The sequence below is a fragment of the Bos grunniens genome, chromosome 12 (assembly GCF_055505025.1).
Source record: "Bos grunniens cultivar Pamir isolate PY7600 chromosome 12, Bosgru_T2T1.0, whole genome shotgun sequence".
NCBI classification, from domain to species: Eukaryota; Metazoa; Chordata; class Mammalia; order Artiodactyla; family Bovidae; genus Bos; species Bos grunniens.
The window spans coordinates 50,158,970-50,175,340 of record NC_141176.1 but is presented as its reverse complement, the minus strand read 5'-3'; the positions used below and the strand labels follow the sequence as shown (position 1 = coordinate 50,175,340).

General features: G+C 38.7%; 1 long non-coding RNA gene across 1 annotated transcript in view; it reads left to right on the top strand.

The window, feature by feature from the left end:
• Window positions 1–14,651, top strand: part of LOC147361748 (uncharacterized) — a 167,826-nt gene extending 153,175 nt beyond the window's left edge. Inside the window, exon 4 of the long non-coding RNA XR_015138223.1 lies at window positions 14,542–14,651. This is a non-coding gene — a long non-coding RNA (uncharacterized LOC147361748). The remainder of the gene's footprint in view (window positions 1–14,541) is intronic.
• The last annotated feature ends 1,720 nt before the right edge of the window (window positions 14,652–16,371 follow it).

Genomic DNA, 16,371 nt, shown 5'->3' with positions numbered 1-16,371 from the left:
ATGTATGCCACTGTGTGTGCTCAGTTTTGTCCGACTCTTTGCCACCCCATAGCCCACCAGGTTCCTCTGTCTGTGGGATTTTCCAGGCAAGAATACCAGAGTGTGTTGCCATTTCCTTCTCCAGGGGATCTTCCCAACCCCCATCTCTTGTGTCTCCTGCATTGACAGGCAAGTTTTTTGTTTTTTCTTTTTTACCACTAGTGCCATCTGAGAAATATTTAGGTTGGTAAAAAAAGTAATTATGAATTTGGACCGTGAATTTTTTATTCTTATAACAAGGCTCAAGCACATCTTTATTAGTCAAAATAAGAGCCATTATAAGTAACACATTTTTGCCAACGAGAAATAAGTTTGTTTATTCCTAGAGCATAAAAATTATGCTTTGAGATTCGATGAACTCTTGGAAAACACTTTCTGCCTCCTGCTGGCTGTGGAAGCATTTTGCCTGCAAAAAAGTTGTGAAGATGCTTGAAGAAGTGGTAGTCAGTTGGCAAGAAATCACGTGAATATGGTGGATGGCAAAACTTCGTGGCCCAATTTGTTCAAATTTTGAAGCATTGGTTGTGCAGCCTGCAGTCAGGCGTTGTGCAGAAGAATTGGGCCCTTTCTGTTGAACAACGCTGGCTGCAGGCATTTCGATTTTCAGTGCTTCTCATCAATTTGCTGAACGTACTTCTCAGATGTAACGGTTTCACCAGGATTCAGAAAGCTGTAGTGGATAGATAGGCAACAGACCACAAACACTGACCACGACCTTTTTTGGTGCAAGTTTGGCTTTGAGAAGTCCATGGTATCCTTTGCTGATCAAAAACTTTTAAGTTTAGTTAGGAAACTTTCATAATAGCTATTTGTAATATAAACTGTTGAAGATATTAATTTGGTTTTACATATCAAAGAGTTAAAAATGTTTCTCTTCAACAGGTTAAACTGTTCCCTTTAAAACTGGATGCTGTTAAAGTTATGTTATGCTTCCAAATCTGGGGAAATCTTTTGAGGATCATAGCATAAACTCTACCACCTCGAGCCTTCTTCAGTTGTAACTGTCCTCTCTGCAATTGCCATGTATTGGCTTCTCTGGCTTTCAGTAAAGAGTTCCAGATTCACATCCTTAACACCCCAAGTGCTGCCTTCATTTCTAGTCATTTTACTATCTGTATAACTTACACTTTCATTATATTGTATTCATAGACCCTTGATTTCCTTCTCATGAATGAGTTTAACAACTAGGTAAATGGTACCAATGCAAACATAGATTTCAGCTTAACCTATGATATCACCCAGATATCCTTATCCATTTCCATTTTCAACTCTCATTTCCATTTCCCACAGTACCAATTTCAAACCATATTGCTTGTCTCAAACCTGTCATCTTATCTGCATGCCCCTTAATCTCATCAGTTCCGGCCTTACTTTCCTTTTTGCTTTGTGTAATACGAAGAGGTGTCACCCTTCTGTTCATGTCATCGCTTAATTTCCTGCTGTTCCCACTCTTGTACAGAAAGCTGCTTGAACATAAAAGACTTAAAATACAAATATATTATTCCTCAAGCTTTTGTCCATTGCTTGGGCTCAGCTGGATAGGTCTCTCATGAAATTTCAGTTACATGTCGACCAATTCTGAGGTCATCTGAAGGCTTGACTTGGGTGGGTGGCAAAAATGGCTCCTCCACACACATGTCTGAAACCTTAGCTGAGATGGCTGGGCTGGGCAGGGCATTTCTCTCTCTCCATGTGACCTCTCTGTAAGTCTAGTTTCCTCAAAGCATGTGCTTACTGGGTACTTGGTTATCTTGCTTCTTTCAGAGCAAGTATTCTGAGAAACTCTGTGAGTAATGACAAGCTTCTTATGACCTATGTTTGTGAGAAGTGATGAAGTCATTCAGAGTCAGCTCTGCCTCATTTTATTGCTAGATACAAAAGGAATAAACTCCTTAAGAGTGTATATGGAGACTAGCTATTAATGATACACCTACCCTTATAGATCCTAAGAACTTTAGAAGCTCATGCAATTAATGTACACACTTCTTGTGGCTGCCATTTTCCTACTCATGGTCATGTTCACAAACTTCTGTGTCTCAATTAGGGTATTCATTTCTAATTAATTAATTTTTGATCACTACTTAATGAAATTAGAAATTGATAATGATATTGGGAAAAACCCTTTTCACTTGGAAATTTAAAAAGCAAAAGTAATCTTCGTTCTTAGGTTAATAATAAATAATACCACAATGAAGACATCACACAGATATATTTCATAAATCTCATATGTAGAATATATAAACAGACATGTTACCAAAGAATATTAGAAAATATTCTTAAGGATATTTCAGAAGTCCTAGGCTCAGTGATTATTATTTTTTTTTTTTTCTGCCCAAAAGTATATTGAAATGTTCAGGAAAGAGTTGTTTTATTTAACTTCTTGTTAAGGATCATTTCCCCAAATCAAAGATTGTTTTTTGTTTTTTTTGTTTTTTTTTTTCAGCACTTTATTTATTTTTTTTTTATTTGATAAATTTAACGCCTTTTATTGCCATACCTCATTTTACTGTGCTTTGCTTTAGTGAGCTTTATAGATACATGTTTTTTTTTTTTTTTCCTTGTTAATTTTCTGTTTAGTTGGTCTATCCATAAGTGTGAGTGGGGTATTAAAGTCTCCCACTATTATTGTGTTATTGTTAATTTCTCCTTTCATACTTGTTAGGATTTGTCTTACATACTGCGGTGCTCCCATGTTGGGTGGATATATATTTATAATTGTTATATCTTCTTCTTGGATTGATCCTTTGATCATTATGTAGTGACCTTCTTTGTCTCTTTTCACAGCCTTTGTTTTAAAGTCTAATTTATCTGATACGAGTATTGTGACTCCTGCTTTCTTTTGGTCCCAATTTGCATGGAAAATCTTTTTCCAGCCCTTCACTTTCAGTCTGTATGTGTCCCCTGTTTTGAGGTGGGTCTCTTGTAGACAACATATGTAGGGGTCTTGTTTTTGTATCCATTCAGCCAGTCTTTGTCTTTTGGTTGGGGCATTCAACCCATTTACGTTTAAGGTAATTACTAATAAGTATTATCCCGTTGCCATTTACTTTATTGTTTTGGCTCAGTGATTATTACCGAAGTGTAAAGGTATAGGAACTGAGGAGATAGGATACAGAGGGAGAACTTCTTCTGTATATCCTCTCGTATTTCTACGTTTTCTACTATTACAATGTATAACCATTACATATATGGATACATACTACATAAACAAACCATCTTAAAATAAAACAATAAATAGTCAACAATAAATGAGCTACTACAATGTACTTAAATTTACTCCTGGAATATCCTTGAACATAAGAAATTAAGAAATATTAGTTCTCTTTTATGTATGTGTATATATATGTGTAATATATGCACACATATGTATATATGCACACATATATATAAATATACATATATATACATAAAATATTTAAAGTCGATTTTGCTTCAGAACCATCCACTTAAGAAGTAAAATAACCATCCTAGCAATAATGCATTACTTCTAGTTTGATAGCTAGAACTTATTTAGTCATAGATCAATTAGGGCCAACAGCCTACTAAAGATATGTTACAATTGATAAAAATTAGAGCACAAAACTAGGACACCTGAATATCAGGTTATGGGAGATGAGTTTTAGAAGAATAATATTCCATTATGTGTGTACTTATATATATATGTATTATTTTTATTTTTATCCATTTGTCTCTTGATGGACGCCTAGATTGTTTCCATGTCTTGGCCATTGTAGATAATGCTTCTATGAATGTAAGGTGCAGATAATCTTAAAATAGCTATTTTATTTCCTTAAGGTATGCCCAGGGGTAGAACTGCTGGATCAGATGTTAGTTCTATTTTTAATATTTTGAGGAGCCTCTGTACTATTTTCCATTGTAGCTATACCAAGTTACAATCCCATGAACAGTGTATAGGTCAGTCACTCAGTTGTGTCCAACTCTTTGCAACCCCATGGACTGCAGCACGTCAGGCCTTTCTGCCTATCACCAACTGCCAGAGTCTACCCAAACCCATGTGCATTGAGTCAGTGATACCATCCAACGATCTCATCCTCTATCTTCCCCTTCTCCTCCTGCCCTCAATTTTCCTAGCATCAGGGTGTTTTCTAATGAATGAGTCAGCTCTTCACATCAGGTGGCCAAAGTATTGGAACTTCAGCTTAAGCATCAGTCCTTCCAATGAACACCCAGGACTGATCTCCTTTAGGATGGAATGGTTGGATCTCCTTGCAGTCCAAGGGACTCTCAAGAGTCTTCTCCAACACCACAGTTCCAAAGCATCAATTCTTCGGCCCTCAGCTTTCTTTATAGTCCAACTCTCACATCCATACATGACTACTTGAAAAACCGTAGCCTTGACTAGACGGACCTTTGTTGGCAAAGTAATGTCTCTGCTTTTGAATATGCTATCCAGGTTGGTCATAACTTTCCTTCCAAAGAGTAAGTGTCTTTTAGTTTCATGGCTGCAATCACCATCTGCAGTGATTTTGGAGTCCACAAAAACACAGTCAGCCACTGTCTCCCCCGGGGTTTCCTTTATTCCACATCCTCTATAAAAATCAAACTCATAGAAACAGAGAAAGCTGATAGTTGCCATGGGGTGAGGAAAATAGGTGAAGCTGGTCAAAGGTTACAAACTTCCAGTCATAAGATGCATAGGTTCTGGAGATGTAATTAATAGCACAGTGACTATTGTGAACAACAAACACTGCATTGTGTATTTGAAAATTGCTATGAGTACTGATCTCAAAAGCCAGCCCCCCACAAACATAACTCACACATGCATTATAACTGTGTGAGATAATACATGTGCCAAACAACCTATTGTGGTAATCACTTCATAGTACATACATACATCAAACCATTATGCTACACACCTCAAATACACACAGTGCTATAAGTTAACTATATCTCAATAAAGTTGGGTAAGAAAAAAAGACAGTAATATATTTGTGTGCTTTAGTAAAATATATACCATTATGTAATGATATTGCATATGTCATATGAAGATAGCATCAAAATCTATTTTTGAAATTTGTTAACCAAAAAATTTAAGAAGGATGTTGTTTTCTAAAGCTGGTAAAAAAAAGTAAGCAAAACATTTGAGCAAATTTTTGCTAGGAAAATACTTGTCAATTAATAGCCAAATATTTTTCTCTTGTTTCTCATAATGTTATCTGTGGTTTGAGTTGTAGTGGCTAATTCTCAGCAAAGTCGGTGACTGTTTGATTGTCTCAATCTATTGTATGTTGCACATTTTCAACTGATTTTTCTTTTAGATAAATTCCAAATCAAACAAGACTTTATGAGTTGATTGACATAACACTGGTTTAACAATGTCTTTTTAGTACCACACCCTTTTACTTTAGTCTTAATAATTTCCAAGACTATCCTAATGACTTTGTGAATGACATAATTGAAGTTAAGTCTTTGATTTCAATTCTGTTGGTCTTTGAAACTGTTAGTCAGTCAGTCATGTGTGACTCTTTGTGACTGCATGGACTATAGCCTAATAGGCCCTCTGTCCATGGAATTCTCAGGGCAAAAATAATGGAGTGAGTAGCCATTGCCTTCTCCAGGGTACTTCCCAACACAGGGGTTCAACCCGGGTTTCCTGCATGGCAGACAAATTATTTACCATCTGGGCCACTAGAGAAGCCCCTCTAATGTCCTTTAAGTCAATTCAGTCACTCAGTCGTGTCTGACTCTTTGCGACCCCATGGACTGCAGCATGCCAGGCCTCCCTGTCCATCACCAACTCCCGGAGTTTGCCCAAACTCATGTCTATTGAGTCGGTGATGACAACCAACCATCTCATCCTCTGTCATCCCCTTCTGCTCTTGCCTTCAATCTTTCCCAGCATCAGAGTCTTTTCAAATGAGTCAGTTCTTTGCATCAGGTAGACAAAGTATTGGAGCTTCAGATTCAGCACCAGTCCTTCCAGTGAACACCCAGGACTGATCTCCTTTAGGATGGACTGGTTGGATCTCCTTGCTGTCAAAGGGACTCTCAAGAGTCTTCTCCAACACCACAGTGCAAAAGCATCAATTCTTCAGCACTCAGCTTTCTTTATAGTCCAACTCTCAAATTCATACATCACTATTGGAAAAACCATAACTTTGACTAGATGGACCTTTGTTGACAAAGTAATGTCTCTGCTTTTTAAATAGCTGTCTAGGTTGATTATAACTTTCCTTCCAAATAGCAAGCATCTTTTAATTTCATGGATGCAATCACCATCTGCAGTGATTTTGGAGCCCCCCAAAATAATGTCTGTCACTGTTTCCACTGTTTCCCCATCTGTTTGCTTTGAAGTTATGGGGCCAGATGCCATGATCTTAGATTTTTGAATGTTGAGCTTTTTTTAAAATATAAATTTAGTTATTTTAATTGGAGGTTAGTTACTTTGCAATATTGTATTGGTTTTGCCATACATCAACATGAATCCACCACAGGTATACACATATTCCCCATCCTGAACCCCCCTCCCACCTCCCTCCCCGTACCATCCCTCTGGGTTGTCCCAGTGCACCAGCCCCAAGCATCCAGTATCGTGCATCGAACCTGGACTGGCAATTCGTTTCATATATGATATTATATGGAGAGAGTGGGATGATTAGGGAGAATGGCATTTAAACATGAATGTTGAGTTTTAAGCCAACTTTTTCACTCTCCTTTTTCACTTTCCTAAAGAGGCTCATTAGTTTCTCTTCACTTTCTGCCATAAGGGTGGTGTCATCTGCATATCTGAGGCTACTGATTTTTCTCCCTGCAATCTTGATTCCAGCTTGTGCTTTCTCCAGCCCAGCGTTTCTCATGATGTACTCTACATATAAGTTAAATAAGCAGGGTGACAAAATACAGTCTTGATGTACTCCTTTCCCTATTTGGAACCAGTCTGTTGTTCCATGTCCAGTTCTAACTGTTTTTCCCTGACCTGCATACAGATTTCTCAAGAGGCAGGTCAGATGGTTTGGTATTTCCATCTCTTTAAGAATTTTCCACAGTTGATTGTGATCCACACAGTCAAAGGCTTTGGCATAGTCAATAAAGTAGAAATGGATGTCTTCCTGGAACTCTTTTGCTTTTTCTATGATCCAGTGGATGTTGGCAATTTGATCCCTGGTTCCTCTGCCTTTTCTAAATCCATCTTGAACATCTGGGAGTTCATGGTTCACGTACTGCTGAAGCCTGGCTTGGAGAATTTTGAGCATTACTTTACTAGCGTGTGAGATGAATGGAATTGTGTGGTAGTTTGAACATTCTTTGGCATTGCCTTTCTTTGGGATTGGAATGAAAACTGAACTTTTCCAGTCCTGTGGCTCCGTTTTCCAAATTTTATGGCATATTGAATGTAGCACTTTTACGGTGTCATCTTCAAGATTTAAAATAGCTTAACTGGAATTCCATCACCTCCACTAGCTTTGTTCGTAGTGATGCTTCCTAAGGCCCACTTGACTTCACATTCCAGGATGTCAGGCTCTAGGTGAGTGATCATACCATCATGGTTATCTGGGTCATGAAGATCTTTTTTGTACAGTTCTTCTGTGTGTTCTTTCCACCTATTCTTAATATCTTTTGCTTCTATTAGGTCCGTATCATTTCTTTCCTTTATTGTGCCCATTGTTGCATGAAATGTTCCCTTGGTAGCTCTAATTATCTTGAAGAGTTTCCTATTCTATTGTTTTCCTCTATTTCTTTGCATTGATCACTGAGGAAGGTTATCTTTTCTTCGTATTCTTTGGAACTCTGCATTCAAACAGGTATATCTTTCCTTTTCTCCTTTGCCTTTAGCTTCTCTTCTTTTCTCAGCTATTTGTAAGGCCTCCTCAGACAACCATTTTGCCTTTTTGCATTGCTTTTTCTTGGGGATGGTCTTCATCCCTGCCTCCTGTACAATGTCATGAACCTCCATCCACAGTTCATCAGGCACTCTGCCTATCAGATCTTATCCCTTGAATCTATTTCTCACTTCCACTGTATAATCATAAGGGATTTGATTTAGGTCATATCTGAATGGTCTAGTGGTTTTCCGTACTTTCTTCAATTTAAGTCTGGATTTGGCAATAAGGCGTTCATGATCTGAGCCACAGTCAGTTCCCAGTCTTATTTTTGCTAACTGTATAGAGCTTCTCCATCTTTGGCTGCAAAGAATATAATCAATCTGATTTCAGTATTGACCATCTGGTGATGTCCATGTGTAGAATCTTCTCTTGTTTTGTTGGAAGAGGGTGTTTACTATGACCAGTGCATTCTTTTGGCATAACTCTATTAGCCTTTGTCCTGCTTCATTCTGTACTTCAACACCAAATTTGCCTGTTACTCCAGGTATTTCTTCACTATCTACTTTTGCATTCCAGTCCCCTATAATGGTCTTTACCTTTATATTAATTTGGTATGGGACAGATATAGACACATCTTGAAATACAGCAAACCTAGTGCTATACTACATGTAAAATATTAAACTTCACACTCTCTGCAACTATGACAATCTGTCTATCCTTCCAACTCTGTAAAGCTAGTATGCCTACTCTTTGACCTTTGGCAAACTTCAGGCCTTGAGACTCTCCATTTTCTTCTAATCTGTCTGCTTCTTTCTAGATTCACTTTCATCCTCTTCGACCCTAGGTTCCGAAGTCTGTCACTTCAGTCATTCTGTCACTATTACCCTTCCTCTCTCTTCCTTGCCCATCAGTGGCCATCCCTTTATAAAATCTCAGTTTTGGACTGATTTAGCTGCAGTCCATGGCATCTCAAAGAGTCAGACATGACTTAATGACTGAACAACAACAATAATAGTTTTACCTCTTTGCTTTCTCACAGGTGAATACCATTGGAAAAAAAGAAAAATAATGGCTTTTCCCATGCTTAAAATATCTGCTTTTGACATCACATCCCTTTTTCAGTTCAGTTCAGTTCAGTTGTTCTGTCGTGTCCGACTCTTTGCAACCCCATGGACTGCAGCATGCCAGGCCTCCCTGTCCATCACCAACTCCATCCAACCAGCTCATCTTCTGTCATCCTCTTCTCCTCATGCCTTTAATCTTTCCCAGCATCAGGGTCTTTGCAAATGAGTCAGCTCTTCTCATCAGAGGTTCATGACATTGTACAGGATGCAGGGATGAAGACCATTCCCAAGAAAAATCAATGCAAAAAGGCAAAATGGTTGTCTGAGGAGGCCTTACAATATGAGTTTACCCAAACTCATATCCGTTGAGTCAATGATGCCATCCAACCAGCTCATCTTCTGTCATCCCCTTCTCCTCATGCCTTTAATCTTTCCCAGCATCAGGGTCTTTTCAAACGAGTCAGCTCTTCACATCAGGTGGTCAAAGTAGATCCCTTTTCAGTTACACTTAAGTCCTGAACCTCTCGTGAAAATGAACCTGCTCTATAGTGGGACTTCCCAGGTGGTGCTAGTAGTAAAGAATCTGCCTGCCAATGCAGGAGACATAAGAGACACAGGTTTGGTCCCTGGGTCAGGAAGATCCCCTGAAGGAGAAAATGGCAACCCACTCCAGTATTCTTGCCTGGAGAATTGCTTTATAGAGGGAGAAACATTTCCTGCCGTCACTTTGGTACATATTCATTCCTTTGGTTTTTTCCCCCAGGATAAACAATGGCCTATAAAATGGGCCCTTTTTGCTTCATCTTACTTGTCACTGTTGAGGATTCTCTTTTTAAAGCAAGAAATACTCCTTATCTTCTATGACTTTATTTTCTCCTGGATTCCATCCTATTTTTTAGATTTTCTTTCTAGTTTCCTTCGTGGGCTTATGTTTTTTCTGTGCATTGCTTAAATAGTTATATTCTGCAAGGCTGCTTTATCAGCTCTGGGTTCTTTTTACTGTCCACACTTACAAGGTCACTTGAATTACATTCCTGATTTCAGTTATCACTTACATGTTGCATTTTCAGCCTTAATTTTCTCCTTGAACTCAAAACTCGTAAATCCAGCTGGTTCCTGGAAATCTCACTTACGTGTTTTATAGGAAGTTTGAACTCTATGTGATTTAAAAATGACCTAGTAATTTTCACCTCAAATCTGTTTCTCAACTGTATTCTCTTTAAATGAATGGTATGAAAATTTCCTCATTTATGGAAGCTAGAAACAAAGTAGTTATCACTGTCTCTTATCGCTTTCTTAGTCTCCATGTTCAATCATTTCTAGGGTCCTGCAGATATAACTGTTTTATTCTGTCATATATTTCTGCTGATATCCATCTATTGCAGTGCTATTAAACAATCATTGAAGGCATCATTTCTCCTATTCGGAGGCATTTGCAAGTAAACAGGCTCTCATAAAGACCATATGGTGACAAGGACCCTGACAAATACAAGAAATGACTATTCCTTTCCTCTCTATACTATTGCTAAAACATCAGCAGCTTTGAAAGTACATGCTTGGATGCTCAGTTGCTTCAGTTGTGCCCAACCCTTTGTGACCCTATGCACTGTAGCCCACCAGGCTCCTCTGTCCATGGGATTCTCCAGGTAAAAATACTGGAGCGAGTTGTACAAGACTCCTGCAAGGGATCTTCCCTACCTACAGTTTGAAACTGCACCTCCTACATTGCCAGGTGGGTTCTTTTTTTTACTTTATTTTTAACTTTACAATATTGTATTGGTTTTGCCATATATCAAAATGAATCCGCCACAGGTATACATGTGTTCCCCATCCTGAACCCTCCTCCCTCCTCCTTCCCCATACCATCCCTCTGGGTCATCCCAGTGCACCAGCCCCGAGCATCCAGTATCGTGCATCAAACCTGGACTGGCGACTCATTTCATATACGATATTATACATGTTTCAATGCCATTCTCCCAAATCATCCCACCCTCTTCCTCTCCCACAGAGTGGGTTCTTTACTGCTGAGCCACCAGGGAAGCTTCAGCTTTGAAAGAATGCTCCCTCATAATAAAGTATCTAATGAAACTCTTTCTTACTTTAGAAAGCATACAGACCCCACCTATCGAGTTTTATTTCTGTGGACAGTATTTACAATTAAGATATATAGAATATGATTTCGGAGTCAAGGTATGACCTTGGGAAATTCATTAAACAAACTTTTTAGGAAAATTATAATAGTAGCTAATACTTATTTCATAAGGTTATCTGATGTTTAGGCAAGATATTATAGAGTGTATAGGTGCTAAATACTCATTTTCACTCCTTGCACTTTTGCTTTTAATGCTTTGTTGTTGTTCAGTCACTAAGTCATGTTCAACTCTTTGGGACCCCATAGACTGCAGCACACCAGACTCCCCTGTCCTTCACTATCTCCCAGTGTGTGCTCAAATTCATGTGCACTGAGTTGGTGATGCTATATAACCCTCTCATCCTCTCCCACCCCATTCTCCTTTTGCCTTCAATCTTTCCCAGCATCAGGGACTTTTCTGGTGAGTCCACTCTTAACATCAGGTGGCCAAAGTATTGGAGCTTCAGCATCAGTCCTTCCAATGAATGTTCAGGGTGGATTTCTTTTAGGATTGACTGCTTTAATCTCCCTGCAGTCCAAGGGGCTCTCAAGACATAGTCTTCTCCAGCTCCATGATTCAAAAGCATTCATTTTTTTGGCACTAAGCTTTCTTTATGGTCCAACTATCACATCTGTACATGACTACTGGAAAAACCATAGCTTTGATTATATATGGACCTTTGTTGGCAAAGTATATACTGGTTTCAATTTACTACTTTGTCGGCAAAGTAATGTCTCTATTTTTAATGATTTCCTGAGTATTTTCTATGAATCAGTCTTGAACTGACTGAGTGCTGCTTAAAGGGGAGAGAGCTTCTGAAGCATTACTGAGTATACAAATGGAGGTACCATGTCTGCATCATATACATGCTCACTGTGAAGCACCACCAATGACTAGAAGCATGAATATATCAGAAGATCCCATACAGGCAATTTCAAGAAAAATTAACAGAGACTGCGTTTTACTTGAAAGAAAAAAAAATGTAGTAAATTGAAACCAGTATATATTTCATCAAATGGCAGAAACCTAACTCTTTTTAGAATAGTAACAGGAAACATTGGTGAAAGGATTATTAATGACAACTACATAGAAAAGAATGACATTAATAAAGAAGTAATTGAAGGGCTTCTTTGCTTGTCATCCATTAGAACAGCTTTACTTCCAACGTAGTTAAAAAAGCAATCAATCAACATAAGCCAAGACATTCTGCTGAAGAAATGGGGAAGCTATTATGAGTTATGTGCTAACTGATGTACGGAAAGTGAACCATGGCTTGAGCCTTGAAACATAATTTACGGAATTTTTGTGTATCACTGTTGGTGGTTAAATATGCATTCTCAGAGAACCATGTTCATAGTTGATTGGTGTAATAGTCTTTACAAAATTTGTGGAGCCTCTTGGTAAAGCCTCTTCTGTTATACTACAAAAGATTGAGAATAAAATAAAAGAAAAACATCCCAGCTAATTCCTACCTGAGTTGTCACGTAGGATAAATTTTTAAAAGGGCATTGGATTAAGAATTATTTTCATAAGAAAAATCATTTAACTTTTTAAGTAAAGGTAATGTAAGTACATCATGAGAAACGCTGGGCTGTAAGAAGCACAAGCTGGAATCAAGCTTGCCGGGAGAAATATCAATAACCTCAGATATGCAGGTGACACCACCCTTACGGCAGAAAGTGAAGAGGAACTGAAAAGCCTCTTGATGAAAGTGAAAGAGGAGAGTGAAAAAGTTGGCTTAAAGCTCAACATTCAGAAAACAAAGATCATGGCATCTGGTCCCATCACTTCATGGGAAATAGATGGGGAAGCAGTGGAAACAGTGTCAGACTTTATTTTTCTGGGCTCCAAAATCACTGCAGATGGTGACTGCAGCCATGAAATTAAAAGACGCTTACTCCTTAGAAAGAAAGTTATGACCAACCTAGATAGCATATTCAAAAGCAGAGACATGACTTTGCCAACAAAGGTCCATCTAGTCAAGGCTATGGTTTTTCCTGTGGTCATGTATGGATGTGAGAATTGGACTGTGAAGAAAGCTGAGCGCTGAAGAATTGATGCTTTTCAATAGCGGGTGTTGGAGAAGACTCTTAAGCGTCCCTTGGACTGCAAGGAGATCCAACCAGTCCATCCTAAAGGAGACCAGTCCTGGGTGTTCATTGGAAGCACTGATGCTGAGGCTGAAACTCCAATACTTTGGCCACCTCATGCGAAGAGCTGACTCATTGGAAAAGACCCTGATGCTGGGAGGGATTGGGGGCAGGAGGAGAAGGGGACAACAGAGGATGATATTGCTGGATGGCATCACTGACTCAATGCACATGAGTTTGAGTGAACTCCAGGAGTTGATGATGGACAGGGAGGCCTGGCATGCTGCGATTCATGGGGTTGCAAAGAGTCAGACATGACTGAGCGACTGAACTGAACTGAACTGAATGTGAAATCCATGAGCATTCTTCACTTACGATAAAAAATTTTCCATAGACAAAACAGCTCTCCAAATTATTAGAATTTCAGGGATGTATAAAAGACCATCTAGGTTTAAATACAGCATACTTTAGTGTCAAAATCATCAAAATGTGTTTCATACTTACAAGGGTGGCAGTTTGACAAAATTGGGCAATCAAAGGAATGAAGTCAGTTAATTTATTGAAAACCGGTTGAAACAGTTACAATTGATTTGTTTTATTGCATAATTGCTTGACATGTCATCTTTTGTATCATTTTTCTGTAAATCTGATTTATAAGTGGTCCATATGCCTTAAAAGAAAAGGAAATGCTCTAGAGAGAAAAAAGAAAATTCATTTTAATTATTTTTCAATACAAGAGGGAAATTAAATCATGGTTTAAGTTAGAAAAACTATACTTTTGGAAAATGTTTGCTTGGAAAATTGCAAGTAATATTAATATTACAGAATTGCAAACACTTCTGGGAATGTTTTCATAATATAGGGTAATTAAACCCCTTTGGAATAAAAATGCTGCTTTTGATTATGTACAAAGGTGGTAAGCTTATGGCAACTTCAGCACCTTCCTTTAAACCTTAAACTTCTGATTACCAGGAATTGATCAAAGATGAATAAGTTTTCAATGCTCATTCAGGATTTTTAAACATTGTTATTTATTTAATTTGTGGCTATGCTGGGGTCTTCACTGATGGGCACAGGCTTTTTCTAGTTGTGGGGAGCAGGGGTACTCTCTAGTTGCCGTGTGTGGGCTTCTCTTGGCGGTGGCTTCTTTGTTGTGGAGCAGAGGCTCTAGGGCACATGGGCTTCAGTAGTTGTGGCATGTGGGCTCAATAGTTGGGACATGTGGGCTCGGTAGTATGGCTCCCAGGCTCTCGAGCACAGGCTCAATGGTTGTGGCACATGGGTTTGGCTGCCCTGCAGCATGGGGGATCTTCCCAGACCAGGGATCAAACCTGTGTCTCCTGCATTGGCTGGGGGATTCTTTACCACTGAACTACCAGGAAAGCCCTCAATCAGAGTTTTTAAGATGGTACTTTTGCTTGATCCCCTACAGGTCCCAGGAGGACCATTCTGGGCCTTTAGCATCTGCTTCATGGAACTTCATCACTGTCCAAATTACATCTAACAGCTTATAGTCACCAAGTTCACTGATGGAGGTAAGACTCTCATAGGACTGTTGGGCCTCACTTCAGATTGTAAGTGAAACTGGCACCTAGATGTCTTTTGCACTCTAGCCTCTGTGCTCTGTTGTGTTCATATAGTGATGGTATCTGGATATACTTACTTGATTCTGGAATGATTTTTTTCTCTTAGAAAAAGAATATTTCATATTTCAAAACAAATATAGAGCTAATTTTAAATATGTCTTTTTAATATTTAATTAATAATTAGGCTGAGCTGTCAAAGAATAGACAACAATGTTATTTTTTCACCAAGGATTAGGAAGGCATATATGTGCCTGTTCTAACAAGCTATCTCAAAATCAACTTCTAACTGATTATTTGACTTTATTCCATTTGGGGGGGTTGAGAGAGTCATTTGGAATTCCTCTTCCTCAGCTACAAACCCCAGATCAATAATTTGATATTTATTAAAATTCATGGCTGCTCATGAATTGTTTGTATATGCCTCCTATATCCCTTACCAAATAATAGTTCTTAGAGTTTCTTCTTGTGCTCCATATTTACTTAAATATGAATCCATATTCATATTTACAAAGTCAAATGCCGAGATCTTAAAATAATTGAAGCTGGAAAAATACCATTTGAGAGACATAAAGGCTGTCTAAATTTCAGAGCAGAAGAGGGAATTTAGGCTGGGGATTGAGCCTTTTTTGTTATGGGAGAGATCAGTTGTGTGAGTAGTTTTAACCAAGTAGAATCAAAGCAAGAATCTAATTCATGGTACTCCAGAAACCCAGAACTGGAGAAGTAATTCAAACACAGATGCCTCAGACTGAAATGTTAAATTGGGTGTGTACTTCTTAAGGGTATGGCCTAGAAGAGCCCAATACCTCTTGTCCTAGACATGGATTTTGGCTAGGCGTTTTCTGAAAATTAACGTCTGCCGTTGACAGGTGGGTCTCTCTCTCACTCTTGTTTTCCCTCCACGTGCTTGTTCACTGACGATCCATAGACTGGAAGGATAGGTAAACACAATAACGAAGATTGTGCAGAGGATCCCCGATTGTGATGCTTTTCAGACTTTGGAAAATATACCCTTGACTACATTTGGGTGGCAGAGGGCAGGCAGAGAGTTTTGCTATTCTTCTTTCTGTGGCCAGGAACACAGGCACCTGACTTCTCAGTAGGAAGGAAATAGTCTGAAAGAACTTTGCTTGAGAAGAGCTAAGTCAACTTCTATCATATGCTAGCAGATAAAATTCTGAGGAGAAATATTTGAGGAGCTAAAAAGAATAAGTCACTGCCTGTGAAGGGACTTTTGAAGCATTGCATTTTCCTTTCCTGCATTACAATGACCTTCCCTTTGTCTATGGCTTCCACTTAATCTTAACTGTGCTTCGGGTGTTGATGGGCAGGCGTTACATACTTGAGAAGTGACCCAGAGAGTGTAATTCTGTCACACACATGCATTCCTCAGTGAGTCCTCGGGGTGGAGGAAACTGTAGCAAAAGGTGGTGACTGAATTGCTGTTGCTTGTGTAAAAAGGAAGAGGGACTCTGGAAGGCTGGAGAAAATGGGACTACCTGAATGACATAAGATTTGAGGAATGTCATTATCACAGTTGTCATCAACACTAATAATGCCTGAAATTTATAGAAGACTTTTTTGAAAGTACTTTGCCCTAAAAGCATCTTACTTGCTTTTTATCTGAGATTTTGACTATAGGGTACTGTTGGGAGATATCTTTTCCACAAGGAACT